The sequence below is a fragment of the Pinus tabuliformis genome, chromosome 3_2 (genome assembly GCF_031772625.1).
Source record: "Pinus tabuliformis cultivar Carrire ecotype Pingquan chromosome 3_2, CPIR1, whole genome shotgun sequence".
In the NCBI taxonomy this organism is placed as follows: domain Eukaryota; kingdom Viridiplantae; phylum Streptophyta; class Pinopsida; order Pinales; family Pinaceae; genus Pinus; species Pinus tabuliformis.
Window position 1 is genome coordinate 518,929,185 of NC_142302.1, and position 19,967 is coordinate 518,949,151.

At 40.2% G+C, this 19,967-nt stretch overlaps 1 pseudogene; it reads left to right on the plus strand.

The window, feature by feature from the left end:
- The window catches only part of LOC149181602 (mitogen-activated protein kinase 6-like), a 60,631-nt pseudogene that overhangs the window by 20,577 nt on the left and 20,087 nt on the right, over nt 1-19,967 (plus strand).

Sequence of the window (19,967 nt, forward strand, 5' to 3'; positions counted from 1 at the left end):
GTATTTAATTTTGATTTGATACATTGTTGCCCCACATAACTCTCATCCATTCCAATTCTCCTATTTATGGCATATGGTACCAAGACTTTTGATTCACCAAGGATATAAAAGATACCAGAAATATGTTTATAGAATTTGCAACATGCTTTGCCACCAATGCTCCTCTGGTAACTGATGTCTTTGCAGCTTTCTCAAAGTCTCATCGGCGTCTGTGTACCTGTAGAAGTTAGGCTGGACCGTAAAAATATTTTTTACTTCATGCTCAATATATAATAGATTTTCCAAGTTGTTGTAAAGGGTTTGGCCAGATGGAAGCGCCTTCTCTCCTGGAGTACTTGATGAAGCATTTACTTGATCAGAAGCATGTTTATTTAACCTGTGTGTACTCAACTTGTCTCAGTGGGCGTTCATTACTTCCCAACAGACTTGGCAAGCCCCTTTCATGCAAAACTGCAAATCTTTCTACAAAATAATTTACCTCCACTTGCATGTCCTGGCTCTTCCTCTCCAAATTTTGCATCAAGGTTCTCATGGTTAGAACTCTTTTGATTGTTAGAATGGTGCTTGTCCTGTCTCTGATGTCCAGTGCTGCTAGTTCTTCGCTGGTTTTAGTGTTCAAAAAATGTATTAACCTGTTGGCCTGTTCGGGCATATGTCCCAATAAATTTCTGGCCTTTTGAATTTCCACCTGGGCTGCTGCTATCAAGTCAATCTGCTCATATATAACCTGAATAGATCTCCATATATTACAGATGGATTGATTGATGTTAGCCCACAAAATGCCTTTGATTTCTCCCAGAGGCTTATCTAAAGAGAGGTCCTTTTCCAATGCTTTCACTTTGTTCTCTAATGCTTTCACCTCTCTTGTCCTTTCTACCACAGTCATTTTGGATTTATCATAGCTTATTTCTAACTTTGCCAATTTCTCTTTGGCCTCTTTTAATTCTGACACTTGGAGTTTTAGCTCCTCCATGGCTTTTATTAACTGCTCTGTGGTCATGGTGGTACTGTTGCTTGCTGCTGGGGTACCTGTGGTTGTTTCAGTTGTGGATGCTGGAACAGTGGGAGGCACTGCTGTTATACCTGTAGGAGGAGCAGTTGTGACTGTTGGAGCTATTTCAGGTGGCTGGGAGGTCGACTCTCCCTGCTTATCTTGTAGTGCTTTCTCCAAGGCTTGCTCTGTCTCACTTAATCTTTCATTCATTCTCATCAGCAAGTCCATCATGTCCTCCTCTACTTTTTTTGCACAATCTCTTAAGTTTGTGGATGCATAGTAGTAGGCAGCTTCAGTTGTTTCGTGAGGGCAGCAATGTCCTCTTTCTTCTTCTTAATAAATGCTTTTATTCCTTTGGCATCCTTGGGATCATGTCCCAGCTCAATGATAATATCTTCCAAGGACTTTATCCTGTTGTCCTTGGCTAAAGAAGATGCCTTCTCCAAATCTAGTTGGGCCGATGTGTTGTTCAATGAGTTCTGCAATTTGTGAGCCAACATTGCCTTATCTGCCAATGTGGAGTAGACCATCTCTCCAGTTTTCTTGTGTAACTCAATCTGGTCCATCGGATGAATGTCTTTGGCAAGGACCTCCAGATTTGTCCTGATGTAGTCAGCTGCTGACTGTGGCTGTTGCACTTTAGCCCTAAAGTGGCTCAAGATTATTTTACCTTCCTTAATATCATATGCAGACATTAACCTTTACTGGTTGGTGGGGGTCATTTTGAGAAATTGATTATAAAGTTACAGCCTCAATGGGTCATTCTAAGCCTTGATGTCCGTGAATGTTCTTTTGATACCAGAACCTTTCTTGCTTTGTGGCCTTGTGGATGAAACTTCCACAGTATGCTGCCTTTCTATGTCTTGCCTACGAGGGCTGGTGGAAGTTCTTTTTATGGGGAATGTATGTGGGTTGGTTGCCCTCTCACCTCTTAGACTTTCTATTGTTTCTTCAATGATTTCCTCTTCAGATAGAGGATCCAATCTGTTCCTCTTTACCCCTGGCTACTTTGCTGGTCCACTGACAGGTGTGGTCTCTTCTCTATCCCTCTTCTTGCCCTTTTCCTCATTTAGAGGAGTCTGCAGCATTGGTATCTCTGGTGCTTTGGTGTGGACAGGAGGAATTTTCCCTTGGCCCTGTTCCTTTGATGTTGTTGGCTGATCTGTCATTATGTGCTACTCTGCATCTAGCACTTCTTTACCCTTTGATGTCCCTGTAGCTGGTGTAGTGCTCTCTTGTGTAGGCTGTTGAGAAGTTCCAGCAGCGGATGTGTCAACTTTGGTTTGTTGAGGCAGTTTGAAAAATACCTGTCCAAAATAGTCCAGGTCAAGAGTCTTTTCTAGATTTTTCATAGCTTGTTCCATTTTCTCTTGTTCAGTAAGCTCTTCTATCAATGTGCCCTCTACCCACTCATCTTGATTAGAAAATTGCTCTATTTTAGGGATCCTACAATGTTTATAGGCTGATAACTTGTTTTTTACTTTTCTTTCACTGATAAATCCATTTGGGTCATAGGGTATCCACCAAAAACTCTTCTTGAATTTAAGTTGTTCCCCAAAATTTTGTCAGCATCTTCCCATGCTTCCTTTTTGTTAATGATAAAACGGCCTAACTGGTTTCTTATTTTCAGCTGAGCTTTTTCTTTGCACTGTAAAAGTGAGTCAAATCTGAGTTGATAAATTCCCTGAAATATTCTAGAGCAAACAGTCTCATAGGCACATATTTGGGCAGCTTATAAGGGCACAGCTCACAGCCATATATTCTGATTTCAGTGTGATTCTGGTAGAAGTACCAGTCACCTATTCTGTAGCTTTTGGAGAGTTGTAAAATTTTCTGCATATCACCAGAGAGTCTAGGAGGAGGAGTTTTCATTAGCAGAGAGGAGACTGGATGTATAAACAAATCAATGAATTCACAGTAAGTGTATGGAGAGTTATGGACTTCATGGAAGACTGAGGTCCAAAAGATTACAGACCTCCTCTCTCCTTTAGAATCTAATTTTCTGATGGGAAACTGAAAATTGTCTGTTTTATAGTATAAGAATAGATTATATATATAAGATGTGTACTTAAAGACTCCTTCTCTTTCTAGACTCATGAATTGGTCATGGATCTTGTTGGCAATGGAAGTAGCAAAGTCATATTTGATAGCAGGAGGCTATCCTGGAGTAAACATGGACAACAAAGCTAAGATGGTCTCATCAACATATTCACTTGTCTTAAATCCCAAGACATAGGATATCATATCAATAATGAATCTTCCAGCTTCATTGAACCAGACATGGTGAAAGGGAAGTGGCTCTTTGGGCTGGCAATTTTGTCTCATAAACGTTTGAACAACATAGGCTATCTCTGCATTGGGAAGTTTAGAGCCCTGCTCAAGCAAGAATCCCATAGAAAGATGAGCCAGAGGCTGAGTGGGTTTGAAGTGTAGCATTTCATTTATGGACTCAAGAGTTATATGAAAGAGGACAGTTCCAGTTGGAGTCATAACTGCTCTCTGAGTAGGTTCATAATTGGCACAGCATAGGTGGATAACATCTGGGAATACATTTACTGAGGGGAGGTAGTACCTGGGCAGATTGGATTCCCATATCCCATAGAGATCAGTTTTACTTAGGTGACTGTTCCTAATTTCACAGAATGCTTGGAGGTGGTTTTTGTCACCAGTTAAGTCTTGTATTTGAAAATCCCTATCAGCCAAGGGCAACCACTCTAACTCTTTGTGAGGTGCATTGAGGGGAGCAACATTGAGGGCCACAGGGGCTTCCATTGCTCAATTTTCTGTGATTTTCAAATTGGAATTTGGGTTTTTGTAGCAAAAGTAGGAAAAACAACAGTTCTGGGGCTTTTCTCCAGGAATTGCAGACCAAAGTCGATTTGAATTTAGCTCACTGGGTGAAATCTACAGAGAAAAACGAAATTTGCAGGGTTTTCGGTAAAAATGGGTAAAAGAGCAGTGGTTCTGGTGCGCTTATTTGAAGGCAGTACAGTGAATTCAACTAGAATTTGGCTTCTTTGGAAAATTTTGCAGAGAAAACTGAAATTCACAGGGTTTGGAAACCGAATTAAGGTAAATACCTGTCTTTGAAGATGAAATGTGTGGATTTCAGGTTGCAGGACGAGCTAGAGGACAAGATTGTGGACTTGATTTGGCTGGGTGGTGAACTATATGGTCGAGCAGCTGCTTTGGACGTAAACCGCATGCAATAGTCGTGCAGAGAAAAACAAGTGAAAATGAGGTTTTTGCGTCTTTTTAACAAAAAATTGACTTTGGCGGGCTTTTGACGCTTTTCGGTCGGATGACGTCAGCATGACGAAGTATTTTGTCGTGTAGCAGGGTGATGCAGTGATGATGTGGCGATGACATCACGGATGACGTGGTGATGACGTCAGTGGGGGGGTGTCAGCGGGGGTGGTAAGCGGTATTGGCCCGCACCGCTTTATCGGCTAAGGTGGTATCGGAGGAGGGGGAGCGAGCATTGCGGGAGGGCGCCACGCGTCCCTGGTACGCGGTAATACCGCTGGCTCCCCGGGCGGTAACGTATAGGTGATGGAGGGGTTGCAATATCGATCTAGGCCATTGGATTAGGAGGGCCAGATCCAATAGTTGGCGGTGAATGGAGCTGGCAGAGGGCTATGGCGTGGGGCCCATTCACTATTTTAATGTTTTATCACATATCGGGGTGATTTACCATGGGTTTGCAATGTAGCGGGCTTTGTGATATGGTTCGTTAATTAACTTGAGGTTAATTAACTCCTTATGTACGCTGGAGAGGGTTATCACAAGGTTTATGATAAACCTTGGATCCCATATAAACATTAATATATGGCTATAATTTAGCCGGGGGTTAGGATAATAGGATTTGGGGTTTTTATTGCATAGTAATATTAATATGGGAGAGGGAATAGGTCTAGGGAGCTAAATAGTATAGGTTAGGAGTTAATATGGATTTTGAAATTGAATGCGCTAAGCATAAAGTTTGACAACTTAGGCAAAAGGGAAAGAAAAAGGATTTTACACAAGAAATGTGGCTTTGTGCCTAAGCAAAGTTGTGACTTCACTTAAACTTTTTCATGAAATGGAGTGATCTAGGAGTTTTGAGCAGATCTCAATATCCTTGGGGGGAGGTTAGTAAGTGATTTGGGAGAAATGTGGAGGGAAGTTAGTCATGCTTCACTTGATCTGTCACCACATAGTTGCCATGGGACTTTATGATAGTAATAAGATGAATCACCTTTGAAAGACAAAATTACTCATAAGCCTGCTTCTGCAACATCAAAACTGCCTACCCAGCCTATTATAGCTAGCATTTTTCTTCCTTTTTTCTTGGGTGCATTTAAACTAGAAAACCCTTACTCTCTTCTTTTCCTTAACTGCCATGCTATCTAAGTCTGCCCTTATTTCTTCCAACGGCTCAGATTTAACTGTTGAGCACCTTTGCTTCTCTACCTAACTACTTATTTGCCAAGCTTCAGCTGTTTGGACAGATTTTGTTCTCTATCTCTAAAACAAAAAATTTAAACATGGGCTAGCCAAGATTAAACTGTTTGGCCATCCATCAACTGTGGCAAGAGTCAACTGATTGCACACAATGAAATTCTTTTGCAAAAATAGAATAGTAGTGGAATTTTAGACTAGCACACTTTCTTGGTCCTTTGTTTGGGGTTCATTTCTCTCATTTTCTTGACCATTTCATTCTTCTTGCCCTTTGATTTTTCTTTTAGGGCATACCCTCTTTACATTTTTTAACTTTTTTGATTTCTTGTGAATGTGGAAAAACTTTGCAGCATGGAAAGGATGAACATATTTGGGATTTTACCAATCAATCATGAAATATGACACCTACTAGTATAGGAGCATAACACTATCATTATCCATGGCACAATAAAAAGGCTAGGGAAGGTAGGATGAGGCAGATATGGGGTAGTGAGGAGGGTATTAGCTGTGTCTTTTAGTTTATATTAAATCATGCTGGGTGGGGGTAGAAGAGAACATTTTAGTAGAAGCGATAGAAGAGGACATTTCAGTGAAAGCGGTAGAAGAGTCACACTTACCGCTTGTTTCAACCCGATCTTTTGGTGGCTAGCCAAGTTTTGGAAAACGACCTCTTTGGAACTAATGCAAAGCTTAGGAGCGAAGTTGTTCAACTGTTGAAAGAGGAGTGAAGCCATATTTTTTAGATTCCTTAGGTGTCATGGGATTGGATATGAAACTCGTAGGGATGCTTCGTGGGGTGCGTTATCACCCCAAGAAAATCTCCTAGGTTGTATATCAGAGATACTTGGGAACATTACAAACTCAACAAAAATGTTGGAAAATGGTGGATGAATGGAAGAAATGATCCATATTCAAGCCAGATAACCACTCCTACTATGCTTAACCCCAGACATGGGTGAACACCCCCAAACTACAAGGCTTTAGACCACCAATTACTCACAGCTTGAGGATAAGGTGAACATGGAGAATATTGATCACACCAGCAGATGCACAAGACCCTGTGATGGCCAGCTATAACCAGTAGAAAGGTCTGCAAATCTATTTCCTAATGCACAGACAGGATGATAGTTCTCTTGCATTAAAACAACAAAAACCTGCATACATATTCAATAATACTTACTAGATTCAAACACAAAAGTGGGATGACAACCCCTCTATTGCTAAACATCAAGAGCACATCAAAAATGCATAACAGGCACAGCCTAGAACAAAGAAGAAGTGGAAAGTGGGCAATTAACAACAAAAGAAGCTTGTATTAGTTGAAAATGAAGACCAGAAGCTGCAGGTATCATAATAGTTACAGTCTCCAGAAGTTGAACTTTACATCAAAATAACATTTATCAACCCTTACATTCTGTCTTCTGGATATATATAGAGGTTGATTACAAACACACTCTGCTATGCTATGCATGGAGGGGTCATAATGGACCACCAACCACATTAATTCTTTGGAATGGGCCTCTGCCACGATCTGCTGGCTTTAATGAACAAATCGACCTTTCTCTGGTGTTCTGTAGTCCTTCCCTGTGCAGGTGGAGTGTTGCATGAGTGAAACTCCATAAACTGGTAAATGCCGTTGACTACTCAAACTCTGCATTTTCCTCTTAGGCCATGCTTTCCTTTAAATGCAGTTGTTGAAGCTTTATTACGTAGGGTACTACATTCCGACCTACTTCTTCCCTCGGGTACACAGGACAGGCTATGAACAGAGACAGAATTGTACAGACATGTCAGGGAGAAGCGGGTCAAACAGGTGTGGGCCGTTGGATTGTAGTCGGGCAAATCCGACGGTGATCGGGCGTGAAAGGTGCATGGATATTAACAAGTGAGGGAAGGTGGTTTTAATGGGCAGGTGGTATTCCCCGCACCGCCTTTGGACCTACGGCAGTTTCCGTATGTGGGGGCATGATCTAGTCTTTGCGCGACACATGGAAGATGGGACCGACAGGAAACCACCATGCTCGCGCGTTAACGAGCGGACAGGTCGTGCGAGCAGGGCTTACGACTACTGTATGATGGTGCGACGGATGGTCGGATGGAGGGGAACATGCATGAGGTTTAACGTGCGGGTGGAAAACGCGAAGACCGTCAGATCAAGGTGATCAACGGTGGAGATTTAGAGAATGACGAAGGGTCGAGGAAGGGTGGAGGGTTATGAAAGCACTGAGTCACATGGTTTGGTCATACGGTGGGTAAAGTTTAGCACTCGGAGCTCAGCGGTAACACGGGATTTAACAGAGTTTCAAAGGTAAAATGGAGGTGAAATAGAGTGTTTAAACGTGGAACAAAGAAGTTTCAGGAGAAAAATAAAGATGGCGGGGCTGGGAGAGCATGAGGAAAATTGAAGAAGGAAGGAGGAGAAGACTACTCCAAGCTTTCTTTAAGCACCAACAACACAGACAGACCCAAATTTGACCTTCACATGCTGAAGCTTGTAGTAGAGCTAGCAGGGTGCTTTCACCTTGACTCAGAGAAATGCCTATCGAGGTTCGGTAAGAGTAGTAACTTGGTTAATGGCAGTTCCACTCCTCATCCTGAAGCATGGTTGATCCGAATTTAAACAGGAACGCAACAAATTACAGAAATAACCATAAATACAGAGATGCAGCACAAATAATACTTCATTTCATTAATGTAAAATACTGAAATATGCTTACAAACAAAAGTGGAAATAAACTAGCTTGGGCAATGGTAGCTTATATCTTAGAAGAGATGTGGTGGCTACATGCCTTTGAATTGCATTACAATGAGGCTCAAGGAAATTTTTATTATTGAACAATAAGAGAAAACCATAAACAACCAAAACCCTAACCCGAGGAGATGTAACACCAAGAGTTTATGGGCCCCGTTGGGGTTAGTTGGACAGCCAACTTCCCGGGGTCGTGACTTGGTCATATTATCTCTATTTGACACGCATGATACACCATTGGAAATATCTCTCCGAGGACTATGAAGGAAAAGATGATTTTATCAACAAATCACTGGCGATATATTTCAAAAAAGAATGTCATTTAGGGCCTCAAAACGGCTCCGGAAGTTTAGGACCCGAAAATATGCTAAAAATAGTAAACTGTACTACAATTAAGGAAACTGAAGAACTGAAAGAAACAATGGTGGGTGTCCAAGTGGAATTGTTGGGTGGTCACCAATATCCACCTAGATCATTCCTTCCCCCCAGGAAGCAATGGTCCCCATTGCATTGATTTCCTCCATGAGATGAGGAAACTTCTGCTCAACTTGGTCCCTCGTGAGTCACTTTCCCAGGTAAAGGAGTTGGCCTGCTTTGACAACTCGATACAATTGGATCTTCTGCTGGTGAGTGTGCTTTATCTATGTGTCCATGATCCGATCAATTGCAGCTTGTTCCATGCAATCTGGATTTAACTCCGTTGGTGTGAGTTGTTCTGCAATGTCGGATGTGTCTAGTAATGGTGGAAAGTATAGCCGAAGGTGGTCCACATTGGACACTGGGTGCAGGCCAAGAAATGGGGGAATGCTGAGCTCAAATGCATTGTCTCCCAAAGCCTTGGTAATGGTGTAAGGACCATATCAGAGTGGTCTGAGTTTATGATAGGCTTAGGTAAGGTGTTCCTTTCGTAAATGCAACCAGACTTTGTCACTCACCTGAAACTTGTGTGGCACCCAATGCTGATCATGTCGCTGCTTGTACTTGGCATTTGATTTCTCTAGAATGTCATCGACCTGCTGGCAGATATGTTGGATGTTCTCAATGAAGATGTTTGCCTTATCAGTTTCAGACTGGACATGAAACAAATCTGCCTGAGTAGTTGCAAATGGCATGGCCACATCAATGGGACATAGTGGCTGGAATCCCAAGCCCACCTAAAAAGGGTTGTGGCTAGTCGAGTTGTAGAGAGCTTGGTTATAAATGTGTTGAACATATGGGAGGCTCTCATCCCATGTGCATGGATGCTTTGAGTTATACATGCATAGAATGTGTACGATCATCCTGTTGATGACCTCTGTTTGGCCATCAATTTGGGGATGGAAAGCTATGGAATTAGTCAGTTTGGTGTCCAGGATCGACTAGAGACTGGACCAAAATGTACTTAGGAACATGTTGTCCCAATCTGAGATTATAGATTGTGGGATCCCAAACTGTACCCACACTTGTTCAAAGAAGAGTTTAATAGTGCTTTCTGCTGTGATATTCTTCTTGCACGCTGCCATAATGGCCATCTTTGAGAATTTGTCGATGACCACAAAAGCAAGCGTGTTTCCATGCTTAGTAGAAGGAAGGCTTGACATGTAATCCATGGAGATGGATTCCCAAGGTCGACTAGGAGTAGGTAGTGAAGTATAGAGGCCTTGCTTCTTAATGGTCAATTTGGAAATGACGCAGGCAGTACAATATCTGATGTACTTCTAGACATCGTATCGAAGATTCCGCGAATAGAAATACTTATATAGTACTACCACCATTTTCTTTACCCTGAAATGCCCAACAGCTCGACTGTAGTGCGCTTTCCAAATCATCTTAGCATGCTCGCTTGAAGGAACACAAAGGTGACCCAGGTGGCATAACAGGGCATCTTGGAGCTCAAAATTTGTAACATGTTGACCCTCCAAGAGTGTCTGGTATGTGTGGCTGAATTCTGGGTTGCTTTTATAGAGCAGTGGCCAATTAGAAGTCTCGTGCCCACAAGAGTTGAGAACGGTGATTAATGCTATGATTTGTGGTCGACTGAGGCAATTTGCAACATTATTGATGTTGTCCTTCTTATACTTGATATTCAAATGGAACTTTGCAGGTATGTGGACCACTTCTGATGATGATCATTCTATAACTTCCCTTACGTCTGTATGAATTGCTGGGGTTGGTGGTCTGTGTGGATGACCATTTCCTACCCCAAAATGTAATGCTTCCATTGTCGACAGGCCTGCACAATAGAATACATCTCTTTGTTATAAGTGGGATACTTCCAAACTGTGTCTAATAGTGTCTCACTATGATATGCCACTGGATTCCCTTTTTGATTAAGGACTACCCCAATAGGATAGTCAGAGCCATCTGTCTCGATCACAAATGGTTGTTGCAAGTCTGGTAATGCGAGTATTGGTGCTGAGCAGAGGCAATGTTTCAACTCTATGAAAGCCTTATGCTGAGATTCAGACCAAAAGAATTTTTCTTTCACTCCTCCCTTAGTGACTTGACTCAATGGCCAAGTGATATGAGAGAGTCCCAACACGAACCTGCGGTATAAATTGGCAAGACCTAGAAAGCTGTGAAGCTCTATTAGAGTGGTTGGAGATGGCCAATCCTGAATGACTTGGATCTTGGTTGTATCCACATGCAGCCCCCATTCATCAATAATGTATCCCAGATACTGAACTTAGGTCATGCTAAAGGTGCAATTTTCCAAATTGGCACATAGCTTGTGTTGTTGCAGTGTTTGGAGAACCTATTTGATGTGGTGGAGGTGGTCTTCCCAACTCTGGGTGAAGATCAAGATATCATCCAAGTATACCACTACAAATATCTTGGTGAATGGCTGCAAGATCTCATCCATTGGCCTCATGAAGGTTGCAGGAGCCTTCGTCAACTAGAAAAGCATAACCAACCATTCGAAAAGGCCCTCCTTGGCTTTGAAGGTGGTCTTCCACACATCAAAGGGTTTGATTGGTACCTGGTTATATCTTGACTTCAAGTCGATCTTGCTGAAATATTTTCCCCCCTTTAGTTGGTCTAGAAGGTCATCAATCTGTGGGATTAGGTACCTATTCCACACAGTGATCTTGTTCAGCACCCGATAGTCAATACAGAGTCTCCAAGTCCCATCCTTCTTCTGTACCAACACGATCGGGCTCCCACAGGGCAATGAACTCAGTTGGATGTGACCTTGCTCCAGCAACTCCTAAATTTGCCTCTTGATTTCATCGTTCTCCAGAACGGAGCGCCGATAGATTGGTCCATTGAGTAGCGGCGCGCCTGTGGTCAGATCGATGGAGTGCTTGCCTTGACAGTGCAGAGACACCCCTGTGGGGGAGGTGAAGATGTTCTCGTACTCCTCCACGACCTTGTCCATCTGTTGTTTTCATGCGAAGGGGCCTTGTCTGGATGTCGTGGCCACCGTCTACTTCTTTCCCTGAGGGTGTATCATCAGCAAAAAAAATTCCCGGTTTTGGAAATGAGCTTACTGCATTATTTTAGGATATATTAGAATGTATATTTTATCTTAAAATGAAAAAAGTACGATCCTAAAACTTACACTCCAATTTAATTATATCTTTTTGAATTAGTTAAATTTAATTATATTTTTTTGTATGAGTTAAATATGTAAATAAATCTATAGATAAAATGGTTTTCTGCAGGATTATTTTTTTGGTTAATTTTAATCAAAATCTGAAAGGAATTTTCAAAAACTTGAGTTTAAATTGTTTAATCTGCATAGGTGAATTCTGGTGAAAAAGACTATTTCATTTATGAGTTAGATTAGGTCTTTATTATTGTTGAGTGGCTCTTCGGGTCTTTTTTTCAAAGCTAATACCAATGAAGTCTTTTTGGTTTTAATTATTGCAAGGAGAACGTCTTTATTATTAGTCATTACCTCTTCCGATAGTTTAGTCTTTTTGGTTTAAATTATTGCCCCGAGAACGTCTTTATTATTAGTCGCTACCCCTTCCAGTAGTTTTTCATTGAATATGAATATCGATGAAGTCTTTTCAGTTTTTAACTAAAGTTTAGTTTATTGTGCTGAGAGGTGCTTTACATAGGGGAAATGTGTAGATGTAATGTAATAAAGTTTGTCAACATTTTTAAAACTCTAGTCAGTTAAAGAATAATAAAAATTTAAAAGGATCAGGGTAAACATTTAAATTTTGGCTCAGTTAATAATAAAAAGTTAAAAATAAAGTTCAAAGTAATAGAAATCCACGATAAGTGTAAACATTTAAATGTTGGCTCAATTAATAATAAAAAATTAAAAATAATACAAATAATAATATTTAATTTGTGATATTTTGAATTTGTTTTTATTAATAAAATTACAAATAATTTTTTTAGATAAAAGAAAATCATAATATACATATCACATTAAAAAATATAACATATAAGATTCATTTTACCTTATAAATTAAAATAATGATTTCATAACCATATTTAAATGTAATTAATAAGCACATGAAAACTTAATACTTACAATATGGCAAGACTCTTAACCATGGATATTTACCCCCACTTTACCGTGGATATTATTAACTTCTAAATAATCTTTGTTACAATACCATGGGCCAATACCATCACATATCAATACCATATGTCCAAAAACCATAACTTATTTCACAATCAAAATATTATATAACAATAGGAGTTGTTTTTAACACCACTTTTTGGACTTTGTGCTGAAATCCGCGGAAAAAATTGAGCTGAAATCTTCATTTGTGTTATTTAAACTGGTTTTTATTGTATATATGGATTCAGTACCTTGAAAAACCCCTAGGGCACTTGGACTCTATAGGGATTACTCATCAAACTTGTGAATTCAATAAATTCATGCCATATTTTAGAGAAATTAGACCGTTTTTATTGTATATATGGATTCAGTACCTTGAAAAACCCCTAGGGCACTTGGACTCTATAGGGATTACTCATCAAACTTGTGAATTCAATAAATTCATGCCATATTTTAGAGAAATTAGACCGGAAAAACCCATTGGAAAAGCTTCCAAAAAGTCGCACTAAAGACAACTCAACCATTGGAAAAGCTTCCAAAAAGTCGCACTAAAGACAACTCAATAAGGATATGACAAGATTCTTAACCATAGATATTCACGCCACTTTAACTTGTAAATAGGCTTTGTTACAATACCATGGCCCAATACCATGGCTTATCAATATTTCCAAAAAACCAGAACTTATTTCACATTCAAAATATTTTATAAATATTTGATTTTAATTTAATTTTATAACATTTTTTTAACAAAATCTAAAAGAAAAAATGTTATAATATATCTAAACACTCTATCCTTATACCTACTAAAAATATTCTCACGGAAATTTAATCAACGTTTTAATAAAATTGAAAATGAGAATATTTTTTTTATATAGAGATGTGAAATTTATATAGTATAAATAAATATTATTAAGAACTAGCATATATCAATGTTAACTAAGGACCCAAGCAATGAGAGCAAGCAAAGTGACTAACAATGATAGAACAAAAATAACATATGATTCTTTTAAGTTTTTCATTATTGTATTTTTTTTACATGATTGATCCAAAATATAGGTTTCAGATTAACAACCAATGAGATTTTTTAATTTAGATACTTTCCTAAAAAATATATAATGGGATCAAATTTAGGAAAGAAAGGGGGGAGGGGAGGGGAGGGGACATGGGAGAGCTAATGATAAAGTTGGAGAGAGAGAGAGAGAGAGAGAGAGAGAGAGAGAGAGAGAGAGAGAGGTGGGAGAGCGAGAGAGTGAGGGAGAGAGGAGAGGAAGGAAGAGAGAGAGAGGCGATGAGAGAGATAGGGAGAGAAGATGAAGAGAGAGAGAGAGGGGGAGACACTTAGATGAAGGGGATAGAGAGAGATAATGACAGAGTCAGAGGGAAGAGAGATAGAGAGTGTGTGATGGGGGGAGAGAAAAAGGAAGGTGTGAGAGAAAGGGAGAGAGAGGAAGGAAGAGAGAGAAAAGGAGAGAGAGCGAGAGAGAGAGAGAGAGGGATGGAATTGGAGGCGAAGAGGGAGGGAAGAAGAAATACATAGAGAGAGAAATGTGGAAAGAGAGAGGGAGAAATGGAGAGAGAGTGGGAGGAAAGAGATAGAGAAGGAGGGAGGAAGAGAAAAAGAGAGAGAGAGAGAGAGAGAGAGAGAGAGTGTGTGTGTTTGGGTTAGTGAGATAGAGAGATAAAGGAGAGATGGAGGGATATATATATATATAGAAGGCAGAGAGAGAAGGAAACAAAGAGAGGCATAGAGAGGGAGGGATATGTGGAGAGGGAGTAAGGAGAGAGAGGGAGTTGGGGAGAGAGAGAGAGAGATTAGGGAGTGGGAGGGGGGGAGAGAGAAGGAGAGGGGGGGAGAAAGACACAAATATGAAGGGGAGAGAGAGAGGGAATAAGAAACAGACACATAGAGACACATATAGATATTATATAGTATTATATAACCAACCTAGATCCATCTTAACCCCATGTCTATCAAGCACTGATAAGGTTCATATCTTTCGAGGTGAAAACCTTTACTCAAGTTTTGCACTCAAAGAAGAGGGTTGCACCTCAAGAGATTTGATCCCTCTTAGTTCTTGATAGATCCAATGTTAAGATGGATCTAGGCTGGTTTTATATCAATGAAATCCCTTTTACTTTTAGCCAATCATTGAGACTATTTTATTCCTTTCAACTAGTCAGTGAAATCATCATCTTATTTGGTCTCATATCGAAGAAAAAATGAGGAAAAAGTTAGAATAAGAGGTGAGGAAAAAGTTAGAATACGTATAATTAATGAAAACACTATGAAACTAAAATGAACTAATGGTAGCATGAATTCCCAAACACTATGAAACTGAAATGCACTAATGTGAACTAATGCTAACATTAATTCCCAAACATTTCATGTTAAGAAAGTATGCTTATGGCTAGCAAAGTAAAAGTATGCAGTTTCGCACTAAAACATGGATACATGTCTAATATCTCTACGATATTAGTCAATACTATACACACAAACGTAGAATAAAACCATGTAGATGCAAATCCTGCAAAGGCACTTCGACATTTTGAAACACTCCAACCTACCTAAAGATATTTGTAACATTGCTTTATCATCTGGAGCCGTGAACCTCTTCACTCTATAGATTGATTCACATAAGAACCAATGTTTCTCTGCATAACTATCTCCCTTTCTATTTACCACTACTCCCGTGCATCCTACCTTACCCTTTCTCATTACCACTAATCCACTTATTTCACTAGCCCACCTCTCTTTTAATGTCTATGCCTTCTATTTACCCACCTGCAAGAAAGAAGTTGCCACAACTAAACGGAGAATTGCACGTTGTCCTCTTGATCCAACAATAATTCCACTAGTTGTCTTATTTCCTGCACCAAGTGCCAGTATGCCTAAGCCCTGGGAAGATTTTTCCAAGAAGAATGAACTAGACTTGGTGGCAGAAACTATGAAGACTTTCCAAGACTTTCCCCCTCGTATTATTGAACATGTTCCATGTGCTCTAGTGGTGAACGAAGTTGAGGAACCCACTCAAAAAGACTCCAACCTTGAAATACTCCATCCTACTTGAAGATATATGTAACGCTCCTACTAAAGATATTTATAATACTACTCCTGAATTGTTGAAGGTCCTTGTAACCCTACTCCTAGCTTGCAAGGAGCTAAACAACTTCGTAAGTTGAGCACACAATCAAATCCTAGAATTCCTCCAAGTATTTTTCACACTAGCTTTATTGCAAATTTATTGAAGTAAAATCATGTAATTCAATTGTAATATTAGGACAAATTTTCTAGTTTATTTCTTAGCTAGAGCGGGAACACAAGTTTCAAAAGCAGGGCTATGACCAGAGCCCATTGATTGATATAGAGTCTTTCTTGCTTTTAAAACTTCTTATCCTATGGCTATGGGAATTAGTTGTAGTTCTAAGGTTGCTCTCTGGCCTGATATTCCTAGCTTTGACTGCAATACACAAACTCAATACAAAAAATATACTCTTTTTTACACTATTGGTTGGACAGGAAAGTATCCCTACATTTTATTTAAGATCTAACATCCCTGCATTTGTTTATCCAAGGCACAATAAAAAGGCTAGGGAAGGTAGGATGAGGCAAGTATGAGGTAGTGAGAAGGGTATTAGTTGTGGCTTTTAGTTTATCTGGAATCATACTGGGTGGGGGTAGAAGAGAACATTTCAGTGGGAGCAGTAGAAGAGAACATTCAGTGAGAGCGGTAGAAGAGTCACACTTACCGCTTGCTTCAACCTGATCTTTTGGTGGCTGGCCAAGTTTTGGAAAACGACCTCTTCGGAACTAATACTAAGCTTAGGAGCGAAGTCACTCAACTGTTGAAAGAGGAGTGAAGCCATATTTTTTAGATTCTTTAGGTGTCATGGGATTGGATATGAAACGCGTAGGGATGCTTCGTGGGTGCTTTCACCTTGACTCAGAGAAATACCTGTCGAGGTTCGGTAAGAGTAGTAACTTGGTTAATGGCAGTTCCACTCCTCATCTTGAAGCAGGGTTGATCTGGATTTAAACAGGAATGCAACAAATTACAGACATAATCATAAATACAGAGTTGCAACAAAAATACTACTTCATTTCATTAATGTAAAATACTGAAATATGCTTACAAACAGAAGTGGAAATAAACTAGCTCGGGCAATGGTAGCTTATCTCTTAGAAGAGATGTGGCAGCTACATGCCTCTAAACTGCATTACAATGAGGCTCAAGGGAATTTTTATTATTTAACAATAAGATAAAACCCTAAACAACCAAAACCCTAACTTGAGGAGATGTAACACCAAGGGTTTATGGGCGTCGTTGGGGTTAGTTGGACAGCCAACTTCCCGAGGTCGTGACTTGGTCATATTATCTCTGTTTGACACACATGATACGCCATTGGAAATATCTCTCTAAGGACTATGATGGAAAAGATGATTTTATAAACAAATTGTTGGTGGTAGATTTCCAAAAAGAACATTGTTTAGGGCCTCAAAACGGCTCCGAAAGTTTAGGACCCGAAAAACTGTTAAAAATAGTAAATTGTGCTACAATTAAGGAAACTGAAACACTGTAAGAAACAATGATGGGGATCCAAGTGGAATTGGTGGGTGACCACCAATATCCACCTAGATCATTCCAACCCCCTTAGGAAGAAATGGTCCCCATTGCGTTGAGTTCCTCCATGAGATGAGGAAACTTCTACTCAACTTGGTCCCTAGTGAGTCACTTTCCTTGGTGAAGGAGTTTGCCTACTTTGACAACTCGATACAGTTGGATCTTCTACTGACAAGTGTGCTTGATATATGTATCCATGATCCGATCAATTGCAGCTTGTTCCATGCAATCTGGATTTAACTCTGTTGGTGTGATCTGTTCTGCAATGTCGGATGTGCCCAGTAATGGTGGAAAGTATATCTGAAGGCGATCCACATTGGACATTGGGTGCAGGCCAAGAAATGGGGGAATGTTGAGCTCAAATGCATTGTCTCCCACGGCCTTAGTAATGGTGTAAGGACCATATCGGAGTGGTCTAATTTTATGATAGGCTCGGGTAAGGTGTTCCTTTTGAAAATGCAACTAGATTTTGTCGCCCACCTGAAACTTGTGTGGCACCCAATGTTGATCATGTCACTTCTTTTACTTGGCATTTGATTTCTCTAGAATGTCGTGGACCTATTGGCAGATATGTTGTATGTTCTCAATGAAGCTGTTTGCCTTATCGGTTTTGAACTAAACATGAAACGAATCTGCTTGAGTAGCTGCAAATGGCATGGCCACATCAATGGGACATAGTGGCTAGAATCCCAAGCCCACCTAAAAGGGGTTGTCGCCAGTTGAACTGTAGAGAGCCTAGTTATAACTATGTTGAACATAGGGGAGGCTCTCATCCCATGTTCGTGGATGCTTTGAGTTGTACATGTGTAGAATATGTACGATCATCCTGTTGATGACCTCTGTTTGGCCATCAGTTTGGGGATGGAAAGTTATGGAGTTAGCAAGTTTGGTGTCCAGCATCGACCAGAGACTAGACAAAAATGTAATTAGGAACCTGTTGTCCTGATCTGAGATGATAGACTGTGGGATCCCAAACTGTACCCACACTCGTTCAAAGAAGAGTTTAGTAGTGGCTTCTATTGTGATATTCTTCTTGCAAGCCACCATAATGGCCATCTTCGAGAATCTGTCGACGACGACAAAAACATAGTCATTTCCATGCTTAGTAGAAGGAAGGCCTGACATGTAATCCATGGAGATGGATTCCCAAGGTTGACTAGGGGTAGGCAGTGGAGTATAGAGGCCTTGCTTCTTAATGGTCAGTTTGGCAATGGCACGGGCAGTACAGGATCTCATGTACTTCCTGACATCCTATCGAAGATTCAACCAATAGAAATACTTATGCAGTACTGTTGTTAGCGCTTGAAATTTCACCTCAGGCTGAGAAAGGTAAACTCCAAGGCAACATCAAACCACTTAGCCTCGTAGCTAGCCCTACGGGGCAGGAGAGGGCTCTCTCCGGTCTATCTCAGTAAAGATCTTCAATGGGAAAGATGACCAATAGGGAAACATTTATTTTAGACTAGTAAACTGATCAAGAGGTTTAATTTGGGATTTTTAAAGTTTTGGTGGAAAATTGGGGAATGGCAATTTCGGGTGCGGGGATTGGACACATTTTTCGCAGGGAGTTCTTTGGGGCGAGGTAGGAAACAGTTTTGATGCCTTTGATAGAGATGGATGAATGAGAATGACTGGTGAGGAGTTAAGGAGAGCAAGCAATAACCTTGAATTCCCCTTAAACAGTTGAAAACATTGATATTAAGCAAACTTAAAAGCAGAGCATGATAGTCATGAATTCTACTTTAACACTTCATTTGCCTAATTTGCAGAAGGAAAAGTAAGGAAATGATTCACATAACACACTTACAAGTACAAATAGAAACACACCATCAATACATGTGACCACAAGAATCCCAAAAAGGACTGCAAAACTCTGGTCTTCCTTTGCCAAAAATTGCAGAGATACAGTGAATAATACAATAAGAGCTTCTCCCTCAAGAGTCCAACCATGAAAATGAACAAGAAAGTACATAATATAGGAAATCTAACATCTTTCCTTGCCTCTAGGGGTCGATCACATCCTTCTAGGAGTTGTTTCAACCAATTCTAAACTGAGCACTAAAATCTAGGCAGTCAAAACAACTTGCCTCTATAAGCTAGGAAACCAATTCATTCATTAAATGTTTGCTATTTCATGAATGAATCTTCTAGAATAGATAAATAAGTGTCACATCAACATAAAAATACATAAATTACATCAAAGAGGGTGAAAAATCCCATCAAAAGTAAAAACTAGTAAAAGTTGGGCGAATCCATGAGCTGTAGGTGAAAAATTGTGAAATTTGCCTGATGGGTCGCGCGCCAAATCTTGACGGGTCACGCGCCTTTGAGAGCACTTTTGGGGCACTTCCAGGTGTCCAAATGAGGCAAGAGTAGGCTTGCTGGAAAGGTCTAGATGTCTAATTTCCAACACAAGTGGAATTTCTGAATTTGGTGGTCATCTGCCCCTCCAAAATTGCAATCTCCCAAGACTGCTTTCTGTGTGTCAAAAATGTGGCAGAAAGTCATTTTTTGCTTGTTTTTTGACTTTCTGGAGGCCCAAAATTTCATAAAATATCTTGGAAATGGGTGAACATGTGTAACTTTTCATGAAAAATCTGGAAATGCTGAGTTTTTGCAAAATGGAGTTGCCAAGTGAAAGGGTCGCGCGGGGGGTGAGAC